We start from the raw sequence: 19713 nt of genomic DNA, 5'->3' as shown, positions 1-19713 counted from the left end.
ACATTTTGTTGTGGATCCAAGAACGTTCCAGTTCACACTTCATGCAGCTTTGTCTAACAACAACCTACTGTCATGTAACAACGACAAGCAACTTTCATGTAACACTGATGTCACAATGTCGGATGAAAAAGAATGACCTCACTAACTTTCAGAGGAGCAGTAGACACACACAATTGATGACCACAAACAAAGCTGTGGGAAGTTTCCTTGAAGCCAAAGCAGAGGATAAAGATAGAACTGGCGTTATTAGCACCACGCTCTAACCAACTGAGCTAACCGGCCGCTTGCTACGAAGCGACATTTTTAGGATGCACAGAGCCTCGGCCAGTGCTGGCGCAAGAACTAACAAGTACACCAACAGTATAGCCTGACAAGACTAGACCCTCTTGGTTGCTGCTTGTGGCAAATTAACAAGGATGGGGAATTAGCTCAAATGGTAGAGTGCTTGCTTAGCATGCGAGAGGTAGTGGGATCGATGCCCACATTCTCCAAAATAACAAATTTTGTTGTGGATCCAAGAACGTTCCAGTTCACACTTCATGCAGCTTTGTCTAACAACAACCAACTGTCATGTAACAATGAAAAGCAACTTTCATGTAACACTGATGTCACAATGTCGGATGTAAAAGAATGACACGACTAACTTTCCGAGGAGCTGTAGGCACACACAATTGATGCCCACAAAAACAGCTGTGCGAAGTTTCCTTGTAGGCAAAGCAGAGGATAAAGATCGAACGACAACTAATGCCGAAACCCGGGATCGAACCAGGGACCTTTAGATCTTCAGTCTAACGCTCTCCCAACTGAGCTATTTCGGCAAGTCACTAATATTAATTATGTGGCACACTTGACCATACACATGCAAGTGACTCCTGATTTTGACACTCAAAATGTACCTCATGGCCAGTACGGGGATCGAACCCACGACCTTGGCGTTATTAGCACCACGCTCTAACCAACTGAGCTAACCGGCCGCTTGCTACGAAGCGACATTTTTAGGATGCACAGAGCCTCGGCCAGTGCTGGCGCAAGAACTAACAAGTACACCAACAGTATAGCCTGACAAGACTAGACCCTCTTGGTTGCTGCTTGTGGCAAATTAACAAGGATGGGGAATTAGCTCAAATGGTAGAGTGCTTGCTTAGCATGCGAGAGGTAGTGGGATCGATGCCCACATTCTCCAAAATAACACATTTTGTTGTGGATCCAAGAACGTTCCAGTTCACACTTCATGCAGCTTTGTCTAACAACAACCAACTGTCATGTAACAATGAAAAGCAACTTTCATGTAACACTGATGTCACAATGTTGCATGTAAAAGAATGACACGACTAACTTTCCGAGGAGCTGTAGGCACACACAATTGATGCCCACAAAAAAAGCTGTGCGAAGTTTCCTTGTAGGCAAAGCAGAGGATAAAGATCGAACGACAACTAATGCCGAAACCCGGGATCGAACCAGGGACCTTTAGATCTTCAGTCTAACGCTCTCCCAACTGAGCTATTTCGGCACATCACTAATATAAATTATGTGGCACACTTGACCATACACATGCAAGTGACTCCTGATTTTGACACTCAAAATGTACCTCATGGCCAGTACGGGGATCGAACCCACGACCTTGGCGTTATTAGCACCACGCTCTAACCAACTGAGCTAACCGGCCGCTTGCTACGAAGCAATATTTTTAGGATGCACAGAGCCTCGGCCAGTGCTGGCGCAAGAACTAACAAGTACACCAACAGTATAGCCTGACAAGACTAGACCCTCTTGGTTGCTGCTTGTGGCAAATTAACAAGGATGGGGAATTAGCTCAAATGGTAGAGTGCTTGCTTAGCATGCGAGAGGTAGTGGGATCGATGCCCACATTCTCCAAAATAACACATTTTGTTGTGGATCCAAGAACGTTCCAGTTCACACTTCATGCAGCTTTGTCTAACAACAACCAACTGTCATGTAACAATGAAAAGCAACTTTCATGTAACACTGATGTCACAATGTTGGATGTAAAAGAATGACACGACTAACTTTCCGAGGAGCTGTAGGCACACACAATTGATGCCCACAAAAAAAGCTGTGCGAAGTTTCCTTGTAGGCAAAGCAGAGGATAAAGATAGAACGAGAACTAATGCCGAAACCCGGGATCGAACCAGGGACCTTTAGATCTTCAGTCTAACGCTCTCCCAACTGAGCTATTTCGGCACATCACTAATATTAATTATGTGGCACACTTGACCATACACATGCAAGTGACTCCTGATTTTGACACTCAAAATGTACCTCATGGCCAGTACGGGGATCGAACCCACGACCTTGGCGTTATTAGCACCACGCTCTAACCAACTGAGCTAACCGGCCGCTTGCTACGAAGCGACATTTTTAGGATGCACAGAGCCTCGGCCAGTGCTGGCGCAAGAACTAACAAGTACACCAACAGTATAGCCTGACAAGACTAGACCCTCTTGGTTGCTGCTTGTGGCAAATTAACAAGGATGGGGAATTAGCTCAAATGGTAGAGTGCTTGCTTAGCATGCGAGAGGTAGTGGGATCGATGCCCACATTCTCCAAAATAACACATTTTGTTGTGGATCCAAGAACGTTCCAGTTCACACTTCATGCAGCTTTGTCTAACAACAACCTACTGTCATGTAACAACGACAAGCAACTTTCATGTAACACTGATGTCACAATGTCGGATGAAAAAGAATGACCTCACTAACTTTCAGAGGAGCAGTAGGCACACACAATTGATGACCACAAACAAAGCTGTGGGAAGTTTCCTTGAAGCCAAAGCAGAGGATAAAGATAGAACTGGCGTTATTAGCACCACGCTCTAACCAACTGAGCTAACCGGCCGCTTGCTACGAAGCGACATTTTTAGGATGCACAGAGCCTCGGCCAGTGCTGGCGCAAGAACTAACAAGTACACCAACAGTATAGCCTGACAAGACTAGACCCTTTTGGTTGCTGCTTGTGGCAAATTAACAAGGATGGGGAATTAGCTCAAATGGTAGAGTGCTTGCTTAGCATGCGAGAGGTAGTGGGATCGATGCCCACATTCTCCAAAATAACACATTTTGTTGTGGATCCAAGAACGTTCCAGTTCACACTTCATGCAGCTTTGTCTAACAACAACCAACTGTCATGTAACAATGAAAAGCAACTTTCATGTAACACTGATGTCACAATGTTGCATGTAAAAGAATGACACGACTAACTTTCCGAGGAGCTGTAGGCACACACAATTGATGCCCACAAAAAAAGCTGTGCGAAGTTTCCTTGTAGGCAAAGCAGAGGATAAAGATCGAACGACAACTAATGCCGAAACCCGGGATCGAACCAGGGACCTTTAGATCTTCAGTCTAACGCTCTCCCAACTGAGCTATTTCGGCACATCACTAATATAAATTATGTGGCACACTTGACCATACACATGCAAGTGACTCCTGATTTTGACACTCAAAATGTACCTCATGGCCAGTACGGGGATCGAACCCACGACCTTGGCGTTATTAGCACCACGCTCTAACCAACTGAGCTAACCGGCCGCTTGCTACGAAGCGATATTTTTAGGATGCACAGAGCCTCGGCCAGTGCTGGCGCAAGAACTAACAAGTACACCAACAGTATAGCCTGACAAGACTAGACCCTCTTGGTTGCTGCTTGTGGCAAATTAACAAGGATGGGGAATTAGCTCAAATGGTAGAGTGCTTGCTTAGCATGCGAGAGGTAGTGGGATCGATGCCCACATTCTCCAAAATAACACATTTTGTTGTGGATCCAAGAACGTTCCAGTTCACACTTCATGCAGCTTTGTCTAACAACAACCAACTGTCATGTAACAATGAAAAGCAACTTTCATGTAACACTGATGTCACAATGTTGGATGTAAAAGAATGACACGACTAACTTTCCGAGGAGCTGTAGGCACACACAATTGATGCCCACAAAAAAAGCTGTGCGAAGTTTCCTTGTAGGCAAAGCAGAGGATAAAGATCGAACGACAACTAATGCCGAAACCCGGGATCGAACCAGGGACCTTTAGATCTTCAGTCTAACGCTCTCCCAACTGAGCTATTTCGGCAAGTCACTAATATTAATTATGTGGCACACTTGACCATACACATGCAAGTGACTCCTGATTTTGACACTCAAAATGTACCTCATGGCCAGTACGGGGATCGAACCCACGACCTTGGCGTTATTAGCACCACGCTCTAACCAACTGAGCTAACCGGCCGCTTGCTACGAAGCGACATTTTTAGGATGCACAGAGCCTCGGCCAGTGCTGGCGCAAGAACTAACAAGTACACCAACAGTATAGCCTGACAAGACTAGACCCTCTTGGTTGCTGCTTGTGGCAAATTAACAAGGATGGGGAATTAGCTCAAATGGTAGAGTGCTTGCTTAGCATGCAAGAGGTAGTGGGATCGATGCCCACATTCTCCAAAATAACACATTTTGTTGTGGATCCAAGAACGTTCCAGTTCACACTTCATGCAGCTTTGTCTAACAACAACCTACTGTCATGTAACAACGACAAGCAACTTTCATGTAACACTGATGTCACAATGTCGGATGAAAAAGAATGACCTCACTAACTTTCAGAGGAGCAGTAGACACACACAATTGATGACCACAAACAAAGCTGTGGGAAGTTTCCTTGAAGCCAAAGCAGAGGATAAAGATAGAACTGGCGTTATTAGCACCACGCTCTAACCAACTGAGCTAACCGGCCGCTTGCTACGAAGCGACATTTTTAGGATGCACAGAGCCTCGGCCAGTGCTGGCGCAAGAACTAACAAGTACACCAACAGTATAGCCTGACAAGACTAGACCCTCTTGGTTGCTGCTTGTGGCAAATTAACAAGGATGGGGAATTAGCTCAAATGGTAGAGTGCTTGCTTAGCATGCGAGAGGTAGTGGGATCGATGCCCACATTCTCCAAAATAACACATTTTGTTGTGGATCCAAGAACGTTCCAGTTCACACTTCATGCAGCTTTGTCTAACAACAACCAACTGTCAAGTAACAATGAAAAGCAACTTTCATGTAACACTGATGTCACAATGTTGGATGTAAAAGAATGACACGACTAACTTTCCGAGGAGCTGTAGGCACACACAATTGATGCCCACAAAAAAAGCTGCGCGAAGTTTCCTTGTAGGCAAAGCAGAGGATAAAGATCGAACGACAACTAATGCCGAAACCCGGGATCGAACCAGGGACCTTTAGATCTTCAGTCTAACGCTCTCCCAACTGAGCTATTTCGGCAAGTCACTAATATTAATTATGTGGCACACTTGACCATACACATGCAAGTGACTCCTGATTTTGACACTCAAAATGTACCTCATGGCCAGTACGGGGATCGAACCCACGACCTTGGCGTTATTAGCACCACGCTCTAACCAACTGAGCTAACCGGCCGCTTGCTACGAAGCGACATTTTTAGGATGCACAGAGCCTCGGCCAGTGCTGGCGCAAGAACTAACAAGTACACCAACAGTATAGCCTGACAAGACTAGACCCTCTTGGTTGCTGCTTGTGGCAAATTAACAAGGATGGGGAATTAGCTCAAATGGTAGAGTGCTTGCTTAGCATGCGAGAGGTAGTGGGATCGATGCCCACATTCTCCAAAATAACACATTTTGTTGTGGATCCAAGAACGTTCCAGTTCACACTTCATGCAGCTTTGTCTAACAACAACCTACTGTCATGTAACAACGACAAGCAACTTTCATGTAACACTGATGTCACAATGTCGGATGAAAAAGAATGACCTCACTAACTTTCAGAGGAGCAGTAGACACACACAATTGATGACCACAAACAAAGCTGTGGGAAGTTTCCTTGAAGCCAAAGCAGAGGATAAAGATAGAACTGGCGTTATTAGCACCACGCTCTAACCAACTGAGCTAACCGGCCGCTTGCTACGAAGCGACATTTTTAGGATGCACAGAGCCTCGGCCAGTGCTGGCGCAAGAACTAACAAGTACACCAACAGTATAGCCTGACAAGACTAGACCCTCTTGGTTGCTGCTTGTGGCAAATTAACAAGGATGGGGAATTAGCTCAAATGGTAGAGTGCTTGCTTAGCATGCGAGAGGTAGTGGGATCGATGCCCACATTCTCCAAAATAACACATTTTGTTGTGGATCCAAGAACGTTCCAGTTCACACTTCATGCAGCTTTGTCTAACAACAACCAACTGTCATGTAACAATGAAAAGCAACTTTCATGTAACACTGATGTCACAATGTTGCATGTAAAAGAATGACACGACTAACTTTCCGAGGAGCTGTAGGCACACACAATTGATGCCCACAAAAAAAGCTGTGCGAAGTTTCCTTGTAGGCAAAGCAGAGGATAAAGATCGAACGACAACTAATGCCGAAACCCGGGATCGAACCAGGGACCTTTAGATCTTCAGTCTAACGCTCTCCCAACTGAGCTATTTCGGCACATCACTAATATAAATTATGTGGCACACTTGACCATACACATGCAAGTGACTCCTGATTTTGACACTCAAAATGTACCTCATGGCCAGTACGGGGATCGAACCCACGACCTTGGCGTTATTAGCACCACGCTCTAACCAACTGAGCTAACCGGCCGCTTGCTACGAAGCAATATTTTTAGGATGCACAGAGCCTCGGCCAGTGCTGGCGCAAGAACTAACAAGTACACCAACAGTATAGCCTGACAAGACTAGACCCTCCTGGTTGCTGCTTGTGGCAAATTAACAAGGATGGGGAATTAGCTCAAATGGTAGAGTGCTTGCTTAGCATGCGAGAGGTAGTGGGATCGATGCCCACATTCTCCAAAATAACACATTTTGTTGTGGATCCAAGAACGTTCCAGTTCACACTTCATGCAGCTTTGTCTAACAACAACCAACTGTCATGTAACAACGACAAGCAACTTTCATGTAACACTGATGTCACAATGTCGGATGAAAAAGAATGACCTCACTAACTTTCAGAGGAGCAGTAGACACACACAATTGATGCCCACAAAAAAAGCTGTGCGAAGTTTCCTTGAAGCCAAAGCAGAGGATAAAGATAGAACTGGCGTTATTAGCACCACGCTCTAACCAACTGAGCTAACCGGCCGCTTGCTACGAAGCGACATTTTTAGGATGCACAGAGCCTCGGCCAGTGCTGGCGCAAGAACTAACAAGTACACCAACAGTATAGCCTGACAAGACTAGACCCTCTTGGTTGCTGCTTGTGGCAAATTAACAAGGATGGGGAATTAGCTCAAATGGTAGAGTGCTTGCTTAGCATGCGAGAGGTAGTGGGATCGATGCCCACATTCTCCAAAATAACAAATTTTGTTGTGGATCCAAGAACGTTCCAGTTCACACTTCATGCAGCTTTGTCTAACAACAACCAACTGTCATGTAACAATGAAAAGCAACTTTCATGTAACACTGATGTCACAATGTCGGATGTAAAAGAATGACACGACTAACTTTCCGAGGAGCTGTAGGCACACACAATTGATGCCCACAAAAAAAGCTGTGCGAAGTTTCCTTGTAGGCAAAGCAGAGGATAAAGATCGAACGACAACTAATGCCGAAACCCGGGATCGAACCAGGGACCTTTAGATCTTCAGTCTAACGCTCTCCCAACTGAGCTATTTCGGCAAGTCACTAATATTAATTATGTGGCACACTTGACCATACACATGCAAGTGACTCCTGATTTTGACACTCAAAATGTACCTCATGGCCAGTACGGGGATCGAACCCACGACCTTGGCGTTATTAGCACCACGCTCTAACCAACTGAGCTAACCGGCCGCTTGCTACGAAGCGACATTTTTAGGATGCACAGAGCCTCGGCCAGTGCTGGCGCAAGAACTAACAAGTACACCAACAGTATAGCCTGACAAGACTAGACCCTCTTGGTTGCTGCTTGTGGCAAATTAACAAGGATGGGGAATTAGCTCAAATGGTAGAGTGCTTGCTTAGCATGCGAGAGGTAGTGGGATCGATGCCCACATTCTCCAAAATAACACATTTTGTTGTGGATCCAAGAACGTTCCAGTTCACACTTCATGCAGCTTTGTCTAACAACAACCAACTGTCATGTAACAATGAAAAGCAACTTTCATGTAACACTGATGTCACAATGTTGCATGTAAAAGAATGACACGACTAACTTTCCGAGGAGCTGTAGGCACACACAATTGATGCCCACAAAAAAAGCTGTGCGAAGTTTCCTTGTAGGCAAAGCAGAGGATAAAGATCGAACGACAACTAATGCCGAAACCCGGGATCGAACCAGGGACCTTTAGATCTTCAGTCTAACGCTCTCCCAACTGAGCTATTTCGGCACATCACTAATATAAATTATGTGGCACACTTGACCATACACATGCAAGTGACTCCTGATTTTGACACTCAAAATGTACCTCATGGCCAGTACGGGGATCGAACCCACGACCTTGGCGTTATTAGCACCACGCTCTAACCAACTGAGCTAACCGGCCGCTTGCTACGAAGCAATATTTTTAGGATGCACAGAGCCTCGGCCAGTGCTGGCGCAAGAACTAACAAGTACACCAACAGTATAGCCTGACAAGACTAGACCCTCTTGGTTGCTGCTTGTGGCAAATTAACAAGGATGGGGAATTAGCTCAAATGGTAGAGTGCTTGCTTAGCATGCGAGAGGTAGTGGGATCGATGCCCACATTCTCCAAAATAACACATTTTGTTGTGGATCCAAGAACGTTCCAGTTCACACTTCATGCAGCTTTGTCTAACAACAACCAACTGTCATGTAACAATGAAAAGCAACTTTCATGTAACACTGATGTCACAATGTTGGATGTAAAAGAATGACACGACTAACTTTCCGAGGAGCTGTAGGCACACACAATTGATGCCCACAAAAAAAGCTGTGCGAAGTTTCCTTGTAGGCAAAGCAGAGGATAAAGATAGAACGAGAACTAATGCCGAAACCCGGGATCGAACCAGGGACCTTTAGATCTTCAGTCTAACGCTCTCCCAACTGAGCTATTTCGGCACATCACTAATATTAATTATGTGGCACACTTGACCATACACATGCAAGTGACTCCTGATTTTGACACTCAAAATGTACCTCATGGCCAGTACGGGGATCGAACCCACGACCTTGGCGTTATTAGCACCACGCTCTAACCAACTGAGCTAACCGGCCGCTTGCTACGAAGCGACATTTTTAGGATGCACAGAGCCTCGGCCAGTGCTGGCGCAAGAACTAACAAGTACACCAACAGTATAGCCTGACAAGACTAGACCCTCTTGGTTGCTGCTTGTGGCAAATTAACAAGGATGGGGAATTAGCTCAAATGGTAGAGTGCTTGCTTAGCATGCGAGAGGTAGTGGGATCGATGCCCACATTCTCCAAAATAACACATTTTGTTGTGGATCCAAGAACGTTCCAGTTCACACTTCATGCAGCTTTGTCTAACAACAACCTACTGTCATGTAACAACGACAAGCAACTTTCATGTAACACTGATGTCACAATGTCGGATGAAAAAGAATGACCTCACTAACTTTCAGAGGAGCAGTAGGCACACACAATTGATGACCACAAACAAAGCTGTGGGAAGTTTCCTTGAAGCCAAAGCAGAGGATAAAGATAGAACTGGCGTTATTAGCACCACGCTCTAACCAACTGAGCTAACCGGCCGCTTGCTACGAAGCGACATTTTTAGGATGCACAGAGCCTCGGCCAGTGCTGGCGCAAGAACTAACAAGTACACCAACAGTATAGCCTGACAAGACTAGACCCTCTTGGTTGCTGCTTGTGGCAAATTAACAAGGATGGGGAATTAGCTCAAATGGTAGAGTGCTTGCTTAGCATGCGAGAGGTAGTGGGATCGATGCCCACATTCTCCAAAATAACAAATTTTGTTGTGGATCCAAGAACGTTCCAGTTCACACTTCATGCAGCTTTGTCTAACAACAACCAACTGTCATGTAACAATGAAAAGCAACTTTCATGTAACACTGATGTCACAATGTCGGATGTAAAAGAATGACACGACTAACTTTCCGAGGAGCTGTAGGCACACACAATTGATGCCCACAAAAAAAGCTGTGCGAAGTTTCCTTGTAGGCAAAGCAGAGGATAAAGATAGAACGAGAACTAATGCCGAAACCGGGGATCGAACCAGGGACCTTTAGATCTTCAGTCTAACACTCTCCCAACTGAGCTATTTCGGCACATGACTAATACTAATTATGTGGCACACTTGACCATACACATGCACGTGACTCCTGATTTTGACACTCAAAATGTACCTCATGGCCAGTACGGGGATCGAACCCACGACCTTGGCGTTATTAGCACCACGCTCTAACCAACTGAGCTAACCGGCCGCTTGCTACGAAGCGACATTTTTAGGATGCACAGAGCCTCGGCCAGTGCTGGCGCAAGAACTAACAAGTACACCAACAGTATAGCCTGACAAGACTAGACCCTCTTGGTTGCTGCTTGTGGCAAATTAACAAGGATGGGGAATTAGCTCAAATGGTAGAGTGCTTGCTTAGCATGCGAGAGGTAGTGGGATCGATGCCCACATTCTCCAAAATAACACATTTTGTTGTGGATCCAAGAACGTTCCAGTTCACACTTCATGCAGCTTTGTCTAGCAACAACCAACTGTCATGTAACAATGAAAAGCAACTTTCATGTAACACTGATGTCACAATGTCAGATGTAAAAGAATGACACGACTAACTTTCCGAGGAGCTGTAGGCACACACAATTGATGCCCACAAAAAAAGCTGTGCGAAGTTTCCTTGTAGGCAAAGCAGAGGATAAAGATAGAACGAGAACTAATGCCGAAACCCGGGATCGAACCAGGGACCTTTAGATCTTCAGTCTAACACTCTCCCAACTGAGCTATTTCGGCACATGACTAATACTAATTATGTGGCACACTTGACCATACACATGCACGTGACTCCTGATTTTGACACTCAAAATGTACCTCATGGCCAGTACGGGGATCGAACCCACGACCTTGGCGTTATTAGCACCACGCTCTAACCAACTGAGCTAACCGGCCGCTTGCTACGAAGCGATATTTTTAGGATGCACAGAGCCTCGGCCAGTGCTGGCGCAAGAACTAACAAGTACACCAACAGTATAGCCTGACAAGACTAGACCCTCTTGGTTGCTGCTTGTGGCAAATTAACAAGGATGGGGAATTAGCTCAAATGGTAGAGTGCTTGCTTAGCATGCGAGAGGTAGTGGGATCGATGCCCACATTCTCCAAAATAACAAATTTTGTTGTGGATCCAAGAACGTTCCAGTTCACACTTCATGCAGCTTTGTCTAACAACAACCAACTGTCATGTAACAATGAAAAGCAACTTTCATGTAACACTGATGTCACAATGTCGGATGTAAAAGAATGACACGACTAACTTTCCGAGGAGCTGTAGGCACACACAATTGATGCCCACAAAAAAAGCTGTGCGAAGTTTCCTTGTAGGCAAAGCAGAGGATAAAGATAGAACGAGAACTAATGCCGAAACCCGGGATCGAACCAGGGACCTTTAGATCTTCAGTCTAACGCTCTCCCAACTGAGCTATTTCGGCACATCACTAATATTAATTATGTGGCACACTTGACCATACACATGCAAGTGACTCCTGATTTTGACACTCAAAATGTACCTCATGGCCAGTACGGGGATCGAACCCATGACCTTGGCGTTATTAGCACCACGCTCTAACCAACTGAGCTAACCGGCCGCTTGCTACGAAGCGATATTTTTAGGATGCACAGAGCCTCGGCCAGTGCTGGCGCAAGAACTAACAAGTACACCAACAGTATAGCCTGACAAGACTAGACCCTCTTGGTTGCTGCTTGTGGCAAATTAACAAGGATGGGGAATTAGCTCAAATGGTAGAGTGCTTGCTTAGCATGCGAGAGGTAGTGGGATCGATGCCCACATTCTCCAAAATAACACATTTTGTTGTGGATCCAAGAACGTTCCAGTTCACACTTCATGCAGCTTTGTCTAGCAACAACCAACTTTCATGTAACACTGATGTCACAATGTCAGATGTAAAAGAATGACACGACTAACTTTCCGAGGAGCTGTAGGCACACACAATTGATGCCCACAAAAAAAGCTGTGCGAAGTTTCCTTGTAGGCAAAGCAGAGGATAAAGATAGAACGAGAACTAATGCCGAAACCCGGGATCGAACCAGGGACCTTTAGATCTTCAGTCTAACGCTCTCCCAACTGAGCTATTTCGGCACATCACTAATATTAATTATGTGGCACACTTGACCATACACATGCAAGTGACTCCTGATTTTGACACTCAAAATGTACCTCATGGCCAGTACGGGGATCGAACCCATGACCTTGGCGTTATTAGCACCACGCTCTAACCAACTGAGCTAACCGGCCGCTTGCTACGAAGCGACATTTTTAGGATGCACAGAGCCTCGGCCAGTGCTGGCGCAAGAACTAACAAGTACACCAACAGTATAGCCTGACAAGACTAGACCCTCTTGGTTGCTGCTTGTGGCAAATTAACAAGGATGGGGAATTAGCTCAAATGGTAGAGTGCTTGCTTAGCATGCGAGAGGTAGTGGGATCGATGCCCACATTCTCCAAAATAACACATTTTGTTGTGGATCCAAGAACGTTCCAGTTCACACTTCATGCAGCTTTGTCTAGCAACAACCAACTGTCATGTAACAATGAAAAGCAACTTTCATGTAACACTGATGTCACAATGTCAGATGTAAAAGAATGACACGACTAACTTTCCGAGGAGCTGTAGGCACACACAATTGATGCCCACAAAAAAAGCTGTGCGAAGTTTCCTTGTAGGCAAAGCAGAGGATAAAGATAGAACGAGAACTAATGCCGAAACCCGGGATCGAACCAGGGACCTTTAGATCTTCAGTCTAACGCTCTCCCAACTGAGCTATTTCGGCACATCACTAATATTAATTATGTGGCACACTTGACCATACACATGCAAGTGACTCCTGATTTTGACACTCAAAATGTACCTCATGGCCAGTACGGGGATCGAACCCACGACCTTGGCGTTATTAGCACCACGCTCTAACCAACTGAGCTAACCGGCCGCTTGCTACGAAGCGATATTTTTAGGATGCACAGAGCCTCGGCCAGTGCTGGCGCAAGAACTAACAAGTACACCAACAGTATAGCCTGACAAGACTAGACCCTCTTGGTTGCTGCTTGTGGCAAATTAACAAGGATGGGGAATTAGCTCAAATGGTAGAGTGCTTGCTTAGCATGCGAGAGGTAGTGGGATCGATGCCCACATTCTCCAAAATAACACATTTTGTTGTGGATCCAAGAACGTTCCAGTTCACACTTCATGCAGCTTTGTCTAGCAACAACCAACTGTCATGTAACAATGAAAAGCAACTTTCATGTAACACTGATGTCACAATGTCAGATGTAAAAGAATGACACGACTAACTTTCCGAGGAGCTGTAGGCACACACAATTGATGCCCACAAAAAAAGCTGTGCGAAGTTTCCTTGTAGGCAAAGCAGAGGATAAAGATAGAACGAGAACTAATGCCGAAACCCGGGATCGAACCATAGACCTTTAGATCTTCAGTCTAACACTCTCCCAACTGAGCTATTTCGGCACATGACTAATACTAATTATGTGGCACACTTGACCATACACATGCACGTGACTCCTGATTTTGACACTCAAAATGTACCTCATGGCCAGTACGGGGATCGAACCCACGACCTTGGCGTTATTAGCACCACGCTCTAACCAACTGAGCTAACCGGCCGCTTGCTACGAAGCGACATTTTTAGGATGCACAGAGCCTCGGCCAGTGCTGGCGCAAGAACTAACAAGTACACCAACAGTATAGCCTGACAAGACTAGACCCTCTTGGTTGCTGCTTGTGGCAAATTAACAAGGATGGGGAATTAGCTCAAATGGTAGAGTGCTTGCTTAGCATGCGAGAGGTAGTGGGATCGATGCCCACATTCTCCAAAATAACACATTTTGTTGTGGATCCAAGAACGTTCCAGTTCACACTTCATGCAGCTTTGTCTAACAACAACCAACTGTCATGTAACAATGAAAAGCAACTTTCATGTAACACTGATGTCACAATGTTGGATGTAAAAGAATGACACGACTAACTTTCCGAGGAGCTGTAGGCACACACAATTGATGCCCACAAAAAAAGCTGTGCGAAGTTTCCTTGTAGGCAAAGCAGAGGATAAAGATAGAACGAGAACTAATGCCGAAACCCGGGATCGAACCAGGGACCTTTAGATCTTCAGTCTAACGCTCTCCCAACTGAGCTATTTCGGCACATCACTAATATTAATTATGTGGCACACTTGACCATACACATGCAAGTGACTCCTGATTTTGACACTCAAAATGTACCTCATGGCCAGTACGGGGATCGAACCCACGACCTTGGCGTTATTAGCACCACGCTCTAACCAACTGAGCTAACCGGCCGCTTGCTACGAAGCGACATTTTTAGGATGCACAGAGCCTCGGCCAGTGCTGGCGCAAGAACTAACAAGTACACCAACAGTATAGCCTGACAAGACTAGACCCTCTTGGTTGCTGCTTGTGGCAAATTAACAAGGATGGGGAATTAGCTCAAATGGTAGAGTGCTTGCTTAGCATGCGAGAGGTAGTGGGATCGATGCCCACATTCTCCAAAATAACACATTTTGTTGTGGATCCAAGAACGTTCCAGTTCACACTTCATGCAGCTTTGTCTAACAACAACCAACTGTCATGTAACAATGAAAAGCAACTTTCATGTAACACTGATGTCACAATGTCGGATGTAAAAGAATGACACGACTAACTTTCCGAGGAGCTGTAGGCACACACAATTGATGCCCACAAAAAAAGCTGTGCGAAGTTTCCTTGTAGGCAAAGCAGAGGATAAAGATCGAACGACAACTAATGCCGAAACCCGGGATCGAACCAGGGACCTTTAGATCTTCAGTCTAACGCTCTCCCAACTGAGCTATTTCGGCAAGTCACTAATATTAATTATGTGGCACACTTGACCATACACATGCAAGTGACTCCTGATTTTGACACTCAAAATGTACCTCATGGCCAGTACGGGGATCGAACCCACGACCTTGGCGTTATTAGCACCACGCTCTAACCAACTGAGCTAACCGGCCGCTTGCTACGAAGCGACATTTTTAGGATGCACAGAGCCTCGGCCAGTGCTGGCGCAAGAACTAACAAGTACACCAACAGTATAGCCTGACAAGACTAGACCCTCTTGGTTGCTGCTTGTGGCAAATTAACAAGGATGGGGAATTAGCTCAAATGGTAGAGTGCTTGCTTAGCATGCGAGAGGTAGTGGGATCGATGCCCACATTCTCCAAAATAACACATTTTGTTGTGGATCCAAGAACGTTCCAGTTCACACTTCATGCAGCTTTGTCTAACAACAACCAACTGTCATGTAACAATGAAAAGCAACTTTCATGTAACACTGATGTCACAATGTTGCATGTAAAAGAATGACACGACTAACTTTCCGAGGAGCTGTAGGCACACACAATTGATGCCCACAAAAACAGCTGTGCGAAGTTTCCTTGTAGGCAAAGCAGAGGATAAAGATCGAACGACAACTAATGCCGAAACCCGGGATCGAACCAGGGACCTTTAGATCTTCAGTCTAACGCGCTCCCAACTGAGCTATTTCGGCACATGACTAATACTAATTATGTGGCACACTTGACCATACACATGCACGTGACTCCTGATTTTGACACTCAAAATGTACCTCATGGCCAGTACGGGGATCGAACCCACGACCTTGGCGTTATTAGCACCACGCTCTAACCAACTGAGCTAACCGGCCGCTTGCTACGAAGCGACATTTTTAGGATGCACAGAGCCTCGGCCAGTGCTGGCGCAAGAACTAACAAGTACACCAACAGTATAGCCTGACAAGACTAGACCCTCTTGGTTGCTGCTTGTGGCAAATTAACAAGGATGGGGAATTAGCTCAAATGGTAGAGTGCTTGCTTAGCATGCGAGAGGTAGTGGGATCGATGCCCACATTCTCCAAAATAACACATTTTGTTGTGGATCCAAGAACGTTCCAGTTCACACTTCATGCAGCTTTGTCTAACAACAACCAACTGTCATGTAACAATGAAAAGCAACTTTCATGTAACACTGATGTCACAATGTTGGATGTAAAAGAATGACACGACTAACTTTCCGAGGAGCTGTAGGCACACACAATTGATGCCCACAAAAAAAGCTGTGCGAAGTTTCCTTGTAGGCAAAGCAGAGGATAAAGATAGAACGAGAACTAATGCCGAAACCCGGGATCGAACCAGGGACCTTTAGATCTTCAGTCTAACGCTCTCCCAACTGAGCTATTTCGGCACATCACTAATATTAATTATGTGGCACACTTGACCATACACATGCAAGTGACTCCTGATTTTGACACTCAAAATGTACCTCATGGCCAGTACGGGGATCGAACCCACGACCTTGGCGTTATTAGCACCACGCTCTAACCAACTGAGCTAACCGGCCGCTTGCTACGAAGCGACATTTTTAGGATGCACAGAGCCTCGGCCAGTGCTGGCGCAAGAACTAACAAGTACACCAACAGTATAGCCTGACAAGACTAGACCCTCTTGGTTGCTGCTTGTGGCAAATTAACAAGGATGGGGAATTAGCTCAAATGGTAGAGTGCTTGCTTAGCATGCGAGAGGTAGTGGGATCGATGCCCACATTCTCCAAAATAACACATTTTGTTGTGGATCCAAGAACGTTCCAGTTCACACTTCATGCAGCTTTGTCTAACAACAACCAACTGTCATGTAACAATGAAAAGCAACTTTCATGTAACACTGATGTCACAATGTCGGATGTAAAAGAATGACACGACTAACTTTCCGAGGAGCTGTAGGCACACACAATTGATGCCCACAAAAAAAGCTGTGCGAAGTTTCCTTGTAGGCAAAGCAGAGGATAAAGATCGAACGACAACTAATGCCGAAACCCGGGATCGAACCAGGGACCTTTAGATCTTCAGTCTAACGCTCTCCCAACTGAGCTATTTCGGCAAGTCACTAATATTAATTATGTGGCACACTTGACCATACACATGCAAGTGACTCCTGATTTTGACACTCAAAATGTACCTCATGGCCAGTACGGGGATCGAACCCACGACCTTGGCGTTATTAGCACCACGCTCTAACCAACTGAGCTAACCGGCCGCTTGCTACGAAGCGACATTTTTAGGATGCACAGAGCCTCGGCCAGTGCTGGCGCAAGAACTAACAAGTACACCAACAGTATAGCCTGACAAGACTAGACCCTCTTGGTTGCTGCTTGTGGCAAATTAACAAGGATGGGGAATTAGCTCAAATGGTAGAGTGCTTGCTTAGCATGCGAGAGGTAGTGGGATCGATGCCCACATTCTCCAAAATAACACATTTTGTTGTGGATCCAAGAACGTTCCAGTTCACACTTCATGCAGCTTTGTCTAACAACAACCAACTGTCATGTAACAATGAAAAGCAACTTTCATGTAACACTGATGTCACAATGTTGCATGTAAAAGAATGACACGACTAACTTTCCGAGGAGCTGTAGGCACACACAATTGATGCCCACAAAAACAGCTGTGCGAAGTTTCCTTGTAGGCAAAGCAGAGGATAAAGATCGAACGACAACTAATGCCGAAACCCGGGATCGAACCAGGGACCTTTAGATCTTCAGTCTAACGCGCTCCCAACTGAGCTATTTCGGCACATCACTAATATAAATTATGTGGCACACTTGACCATACACATGCAAGTGACTCCTGATTTTGACACTCAAAATGTACCTCATGGCCAGTACGGGGATCGAACCCACGACCTTGGCGTTATTAGCACCACGCTCTAACCAACTGAGCTAACCGGCCGCTTGCTACGAAGCAATATTTTTAGGATGCACAGAGCCTCGGCCAGTGCTGGCGCAAGAACTAACAAGTACACCAACAGTATAGCCTGACAAGACTAGACCCTCTTGGTTGCTGCTTGTGGCAAATTAACAAGGATGGGGAATTAGCTCAAATGGTAGAGTGCTTGCTTAGCATGCGAGAGGTAGTGGGATCGATGCCCACATTCTCCAAAATAACACATTTTGTTGTGGATCCAAGAACGTTCCAGTTCACACTTCATGCAGCTTTGTCTAACAACAACCATCTGTCATGTAACAATGAAAAGCAACTTTCATGTAACACTGATGTCACAATGTTGGATGTAAAAGAATGACACGACTAACTTTCCGAGGAGCTGTAGGCACACACAATTGATGCCCACAAAAAAAGCTGTGCGAAGTTTCCTTGTAGGCAAAGCAGAGGATAAAGATAGAACGAGAACTAATGCCGAAACCCGGGATCGAACCAGGGACCTTTAGATCTTCAGTCTAACGCTCTCCCAACTGAGCTATTTCGGCACATCACTAATATTAATTATGTGGCACACTTGACCATACACATGCAAGTGACTCCTGATTTTGACACTCAAAATGTACCTCATGGCCAGTACGGGGATCGAACCCACGACCTTGGCGTTATTAGCACCACGCTCTAACCAACTGAGCTAACCGGCCGCTTGCTACGAAGCGACATTTTTAGGATGCACAGAGCCTCGGCCAGTGCTGGCGCAAGAACTAACAAGTACACCAACAGTATAGCCTGACAAGACTAGACCCTCTTGGTTGCTGCTTGTGGCAAATTAACAAGGATGGGGAATTAGCTCAAATGGTAGAGTGCTTGCTTAGCATGCGAGAGGTAGTGGGATCGATGCCCACATTCTCCAAAATAACACATTTTGTTGTGGATCCAAGAACGTTCCAGTTCACACTTCATGCAGCTTTGTCTAACAACAACCTACTGTCATGTAACAACGACAAGCAACTTTCATGTAACACTGATGTCACAATGTCGGATGAAAAAGAATGACCTCACTAACTTTCAGAGGAGCAGTAGGCACACACAATTGATGACCACAAACAAAGCTGTGGGAAGTTTCCTTGAAGCCAAAGCAGAGGATAAAGATAGAACTGGCGTTATTAGCACCACGCTCTAACCAACTGAGCTAACCGGCCGCTTGCTACGAAGCGACATTTTTAGGATGCACAGAGCCTCGGCCAGTGCTGGCGCAAGAACTAACAAGTACACCAACAGTATAGCCTGACAAGACTAGACCCTCTTGGTTGCTGCTTGTGGCAAATTAACAAGGATGGGGAATTAGCTCAAATGGTAGAGTGCTTGCTTAGCATGCGAGAGGTAGTGGGATCGATGCCCACATTCTCCAAAATAACAAATTTTGTTGTGGATCCAAGAACGTTCCAGTTCACACTTCATGCAGCTTTGTCTAACAACAACCAACTGTCATGTAACAATGAAAAGCAACTTTCATGTAACACTGATGTCACAATGTCGGATGTAAAAGAATGACACGACTAACTTTCCGAGGAGCTGTAGGCACACACAATTGATGCCCACAAAAAAAGCTGTGCGAAGTTTCCTTGTAGGCAAAGCAGAGGATAAAGATAGAACGAGAACTAATGCCGAAACCCGGGATCGAACCAGGGACCTTTAGATCTTCAGTCTAACACTCTCCCAACTGAGCTATTTCGGCACATGACTAATACTA

The 19713-nt window shown here is 45.5% G+C and overlaps 45 non-coding genes across 45 annotated transcripts; 1 reads left to right on the top strand and 44 right to left on the bottom strand.

Moving 5' to 3' along the window:
• Nucleotides 1–745: 745 nt before the first annotated feature.
• Nucleotides 746–818, bottom strand: trnaf-gaa (transfer RNA phenylalanine (anticodon GAA)). Its single transcript has one exon. It is a non-coding gene; the product is annotated as a tRNA-Phe (tRNA).
• An 82-nt stretch (nt 819–900) lies between these two features.
• On the bottom strand, nt 901–974 carry trnai-aau (transfer RNA isoleucine (anticodon AAU)). The gene has a single exon. It is a non-coding gene; the product is annotated as a tRNA-Ile (tRNA).
• A 463-nt stretch (nt 975–1437) lies between these two features.
• On the bottom strand, nt 1438–1510 carry trnaf-gaa (transfer RNA phenylalanine (anticodon GAA)). The gene has a single exon. It is a non-coding gene; the product is annotated as a tRNA-Phe (tRNA).
• Nucleotides 1511–1592: 82 nt separating this feature from the next.
• On the bottom strand, nt 1593–1666 carry trnai-aau (transfer RNA isoleucine (anticodon AAU)). The gene has a single exon. It is a non-coding gene; the product is annotated as a tRNA-Ile (tRNA).
• Nucleotides 1667–2129: 463 nt separating this feature from the next.
• Nucleotides 2130–2202, bottom strand: trnaf-gaa (transfer RNA phenylalanine (anticodon GAA)). Its single transcript has one exon. It is a non-coding gene; the product is annotated as a tRNA-Phe (tRNA).
• Nucleotides 2203–2284: 82 nt separating this feature from the next.
• Nucleotides 2285–2358, bottom strand: trnai-aau (transfer RNA isoleucine (anticodon AAU)). The gene has a single exon. It is a non-coding gene; the product is annotated as a tRNA-Ile (tRNA).
• Nucleotides 2359–3319: 961 nt separating this feature from the next.
• trnaf-gaa (transfer RNA phenylalanine (anticodon GAA)) lies at nt 3320–3392 on the bottom strand. Its single transcript has one exon. It is a non-coding gene; the product is annotated as a tRNA-Phe (tRNA).
• An 82-nt stretch (nt 3393–3474) lies between these two features.
• Nucleotides 3475–3548, bottom strand: trnai-aau (transfer RNA isoleucine (anticodon AAU)). The gene has a single exon. It is a non-coding gene; the product is annotated as a tRNA-Ile (tRNA).
• A 463-nt stretch (nt 3549–4011) lies between these two features.
• trnaf-gaa (transfer RNA phenylalanine (anticodon GAA)) lies at nt 4012–4084 on the bottom strand. The gene has a single exon. It is a non-coding gene; the product is annotated as a tRNA-Phe (tRNA).
• An 82-nt stretch (nt 4085–4166) lies between these two features.
• Nucleotides 4167–4240, bottom strand: trnai-aau (transfer RNA isoleucine (anticodon AAU)). The gene has a single exon. It is a non-coding gene; the product is annotated as a tRNA-Ile (tRNA).
• A 136-nt stretch (nt 4241–4376) lies between these two features.
• Nucleotides 4377–4449, top strand: trnaa-agc (transfer RNA alanine (anticodon AGC)). The gene has a single exon. It is a non-coding gene; the product is annotated as a tRNA-Ala (tRNA).
• A 752-nt stretch (nt 4450–5201) lies between these two features.
• Nucleotides 5202–5274, bottom strand: trnaf-gaa (transfer RNA phenylalanine (anticodon GAA)). The gene has a single exon. It is a non-coding gene; the product is annotated as a tRNA-Phe (tRNA).
• Nucleotides 5275–5356: 82 nt separating this feature from the next.
• On the bottom strand, nt 5357–5430 carry trnai-aau (transfer RNA isoleucine (anticodon AAU)). Its single transcript has one exon. It is a non-coding gene; the product is annotated as a tRNA-Ile (tRNA).
• Nucleotides 5431–6391: 961 nt separating this feature from the next.
• Nucleotides 6392–6464, bottom strand: trnaf-gaa (transfer RNA phenylalanine (anticodon GAA)). The gene has a single exon. It is a non-coding gene; the product is annotated as a tRNA-Phe (tRNA).
• An 82-nt stretch (nt 6465–6546) lies between these two features.
• trnai-aau (transfer RNA isoleucine (anticodon AAU)) lies at nt 6547–6620 on the bottom strand. Its single transcript has one exon. It is a non-coding gene; the product is annotated as a tRNA-Ile (tRNA).
• Nucleotides 6621–7581: 961 nt separating this feature from the next.
• Nucleotides 7582–7654, bottom strand: trnaf-gaa (transfer RNA phenylalanine (anticodon GAA)). The gene has a single exon. It is a non-coding gene; the product is annotated as a tRNA-Phe (tRNA).
• Nucleotides 7655–7736: 82 nt separating this feature from the next.
• On the bottom strand, nt 7737–7810 carry trnai-aau (transfer RNA isoleucine (anticodon AAU)). The gene has a single exon. It is a non-coding gene; the product is annotated as a tRNA-Ile (tRNA).
• Nucleotides 7811–8273: 463 nt separating this feature from the next.
• trnaf-gaa (transfer RNA phenylalanine (anticodon GAA)) lies at nt 8274–8346 on the bottom strand. Its single transcript has one exon. It is a non-coding gene; the product is annotated as a tRNA-Phe (tRNA).
• Nucleotides 8347–8428: 82 nt separating this feature from the next.
• trnai-aau (transfer RNA isoleucine (anticodon AAU)) lies at nt 8429–8502 on the bottom strand. The gene has a single exon. It is a non-coding gene; the product is annotated as a tRNA-Ile (tRNA).
• Nucleotides 8503–8965: 463 nt separating this feature from the next.
• trnaf-gaa (transfer RNA phenylalanine (anticodon GAA)) lies at nt 8966–9038 on the bottom strand. Its single transcript has one exon. It is a non-coding gene; the product is annotated as a tRNA-Phe (tRNA).
• Nucleotides 9039–9120: 82 nt separating this feature from the next.
• trnai-aau (transfer RNA isoleucine (anticodon AAU)) lies at nt 9121–9194 on the bottom strand. Its single transcript has one exon. It is a non-coding gene; the product is annotated as a tRNA-Ile (tRNA).
• A 961-nt stretch (nt 9195–10155) lies between these two features.
• trnaf-gaa (transfer RNA phenylalanine (anticodon GAA)) lies at nt 10156–10228 on the bottom strand. Its single transcript has one exon. It is a non-coding gene; the product is annotated as a tRNA-Phe (tRNA).
• An 82-nt stretch (nt 10229–10310) lies between these two features.
• trnai-aau (transfer RNA isoleucine (anticodon AAU)) lies at nt 10311–10384 on the bottom strand. Its single transcript has one exon. It is a non-coding gene; the product is annotated as a tRNA-Ile (tRNA).
• A 463-nt stretch (nt 10385–10847) lies between these two features.
• trnaf-gaa (transfer RNA phenylalanine (anticodon GAA)) lies at nt 10848–10920 on the bottom strand. The gene has a single exon. It is a non-coding gene; the product is annotated as a tRNA-Phe (tRNA).
• Nucleotides 10921–11002: 82 nt separating this feature from the next.
• Nucleotides 11003–11076, bottom strand: trnai-aau (transfer RNA isoleucine (anticodon AAU)). The gene has a single exon. It is a non-coding gene; the product is annotated as a tRNA-Ile (tRNA).
• Nucleotides 11077–11539: 463 nt separating this feature from the next.
• On the bottom strand, nt 11540–11612 carry trnaf-gaa (transfer RNA phenylalanine (anticodon GAA)). Its single transcript has one exon. It is a non-coding gene; the product is annotated as a tRNA-Phe (tRNA).
• An 82-nt stretch (nt 11613–11694) lies between these two features.
• Nucleotides 11695–11768, bottom strand: trnai-aau (transfer RNA isoleucine (anticodon AAU)). The gene has a single exon. It is a non-coding gene; the product is annotated as a tRNA-Ile (tRNA).
• Nucleotides 11769–12207: 439 nt separating this feature from the next.
• Nucleotides 12208–12280, bottom strand: trnaf-gaa (transfer RNA phenylalanine (anticodon GAA)). Its single transcript has one exon. It is a non-coding gene; the product is annotated as a tRNA-Phe (tRNA).
• Nucleotides 12281–12362: 82 nt separating this feature from the next.
• trnai-aau (transfer RNA isoleucine (anticodon AAU)) lies at nt 12363–12436 on the bottom strand. The gene has a single exon. It is a non-coding gene; the product is annotated as a tRNA-Ile (tRNA).
• A 463-nt stretch (nt 12437–12899) lies between these two features.
• Nucleotides 12900–12972, bottom strand: trnaf-gaa (transfer RNA phenylalanine (anticodon GAA)). The gene has a single exon. It is a non-coding gene; the product is annotated as a tRNA-Phe (tRNA).
• An 82-nt stretch (nt 12973–13054) lies between these two features.
• Nucleotides 13055–13128, bottom strand: trnai-aau (transfer RNA isoleucine (anticodon AAU)). The gene has a single exon. It is a non-coding gene; the product is annotated as a tRNA-Ile (tRNA).
• A 618-nt stretch (nt 13129–13746) lies between these two features.
• Nucleotides 13747–13820, bottom strand: trnai-aau (transfer RNA isoleucine (anticodon AAU)). The gene has a single exon. It is a non-coding gene; the product is annotated as a tRNA-Ile (tRNA).
• A 463-nt stretch (nt 13821–14283) lies between these two features.
• Nucleotides 14284–14356, bottom strand: trnaf-gaa (transfer RNA phenylalanine (anticodon GAA)). The gene has a single exon. It is a non-coding gene; the product is annotated as a tRNA-Phe (tRNA).
• An 82-nt stretch (nt 14357–14438) lies between these two features.
• Nucleotides 14439–14512, bottom strand: trnai-aau (transfer RNA isoleucine (anticodon AAU)). The gene has a single exon. It is a non-coding gene; the product is annotated as a tRNA-Ile (tRNA).
• A 463-nt stretch (nt 14513–14975) lies between these two features.
• Nucleotides 14976–15048, bottom strand: trnaf-gaa (transfer RNA phenylalanine (anticodon GAA)). Its single transcript has one exon. It is a non-coding gene; the product is annotated as a tRNA-Phe (tRNA).
• An 82-nt stretch (nt 15049–15130) lies between these two features.
• On the bottom strand, nt 15131–15204 carry trnai-aau (transfer RNA isoleucine (anticodon AAU)). Its single transcript has one exon. It is a non-coding gene; the product is annotated as a tRNA-Ile (tRNA).
• Nucleotides 15205–15822: 618 nt separating this feature from the next.
• Nucleotides 15823–15896, bottom strand: trnai-aau (transfer RNA isoleucine (anticodon AAU)). Its single transcript has one exon. It is a non-coding gene; the product is annotated as a tRNA-Ile (tRNA).
• A 463-nt stretch (nt 15897–16359) lies between these two features.
• Nucleotides 16360–16432, bottom strand: trnaf-gaa (transfer RNA phenylalanine (anticodon GAA)). The gene has a single exon. It is a non-coding gene; the product is annotated as a tRNA-Phe (tRNA).
• Nucleotides 16433–16514: 82 nt separating this feature from the next.
• Nucleotides 16515–16588, bottom strand: trnai-aau (transfer RNA isoleucine (anticodon AAU)). Its single transcript has one exon. It is a non-coding gene; the product is annotated as a tRNA-Ile (tRNA).
• A 463-nt stretch (nt 16589–17051) lies between these two features.
• trnaf-gaa (transfer RNA phenylalanine (anticodon GAA)) lies at nt 17052–17124 on the bottom strand. The gene has a single exon. It is a non-coding gene; the product is annotated as a tRNA-Phe (tRNA).
• Nucleotides 17125–17206: 82 nt separating this feature from the next.
• trnai-aau (transfer RNA isoleucine (anticodon AAU)) lies at nt 17207–17280 on the bottom strand. Its single transcript has one exon. It is a non-coding gene; the product is annotated as a tRNA-Ile (tRNA).
• A 618-nt stretch (nt 17281–17898) lies between these two features.
• Nucleotides 17899–17972, bottom strand: trnai-aau (transfer RNA isoleucine (anticodon AAU)). Its single transcript has one exon. It is a non-coding gene; the product is annotated as a tRNA-Ile (tRNA).
• A 463-nt stretch (nt 17973–18435) lies between these two features.
• Nucleotides 18436–18508, bottom strand: trnaf-gaa (transfer RNA phenylalanine (anticodon GAA)). Its single transcript has one exon. It is a non-coding gene; the product is annotated as a tRNA-Phe (tRNA).
• An 82-nt stretch (nt 18509–18590) lies between these two features.
• trnai-aau (transfer RNA isoleucine (anticodon AAU)) lies at nt 18591–18664 on the bottom strand. Its single transcript has one exon. It is a non-coding gene; the product is annotated as a tRNA-Ile (tRNA).
• Nucleotides 18665–19625: 961 nt separating this feature from the next.
• Nucleotides 19626–19698, bottom strand: trnaf-gaa (transfer RNA phenylalanine (anticodon GAA)). The gene has a single exon. It is a non-coding gene; the product is annotated as a tRNA-Phe (tRNA).
• Nucleotides 19699–19713: the final 15 nt, after the last annotated feature.

Source organism: Salvelinus fontinalis, unplaced genomic scaffold (assembly GCF_029448725.1).
Source record: "Salvelinus fontinalis isolate EN_2023a unplaced genomic scaffold, ASM2944872v1 scaffold_1029, whole genome shotgun sequence".
Taxonomy (NCBI): Eukaryota; Metazoa; Chordata; class Actinopteri; order Salmoniformes; family Salmonidae; genus Salvelinus; species Salvelinus fontinalis.
This window is presented reverse-complemented; position numbering and strand designations above follow the sequence as displayed.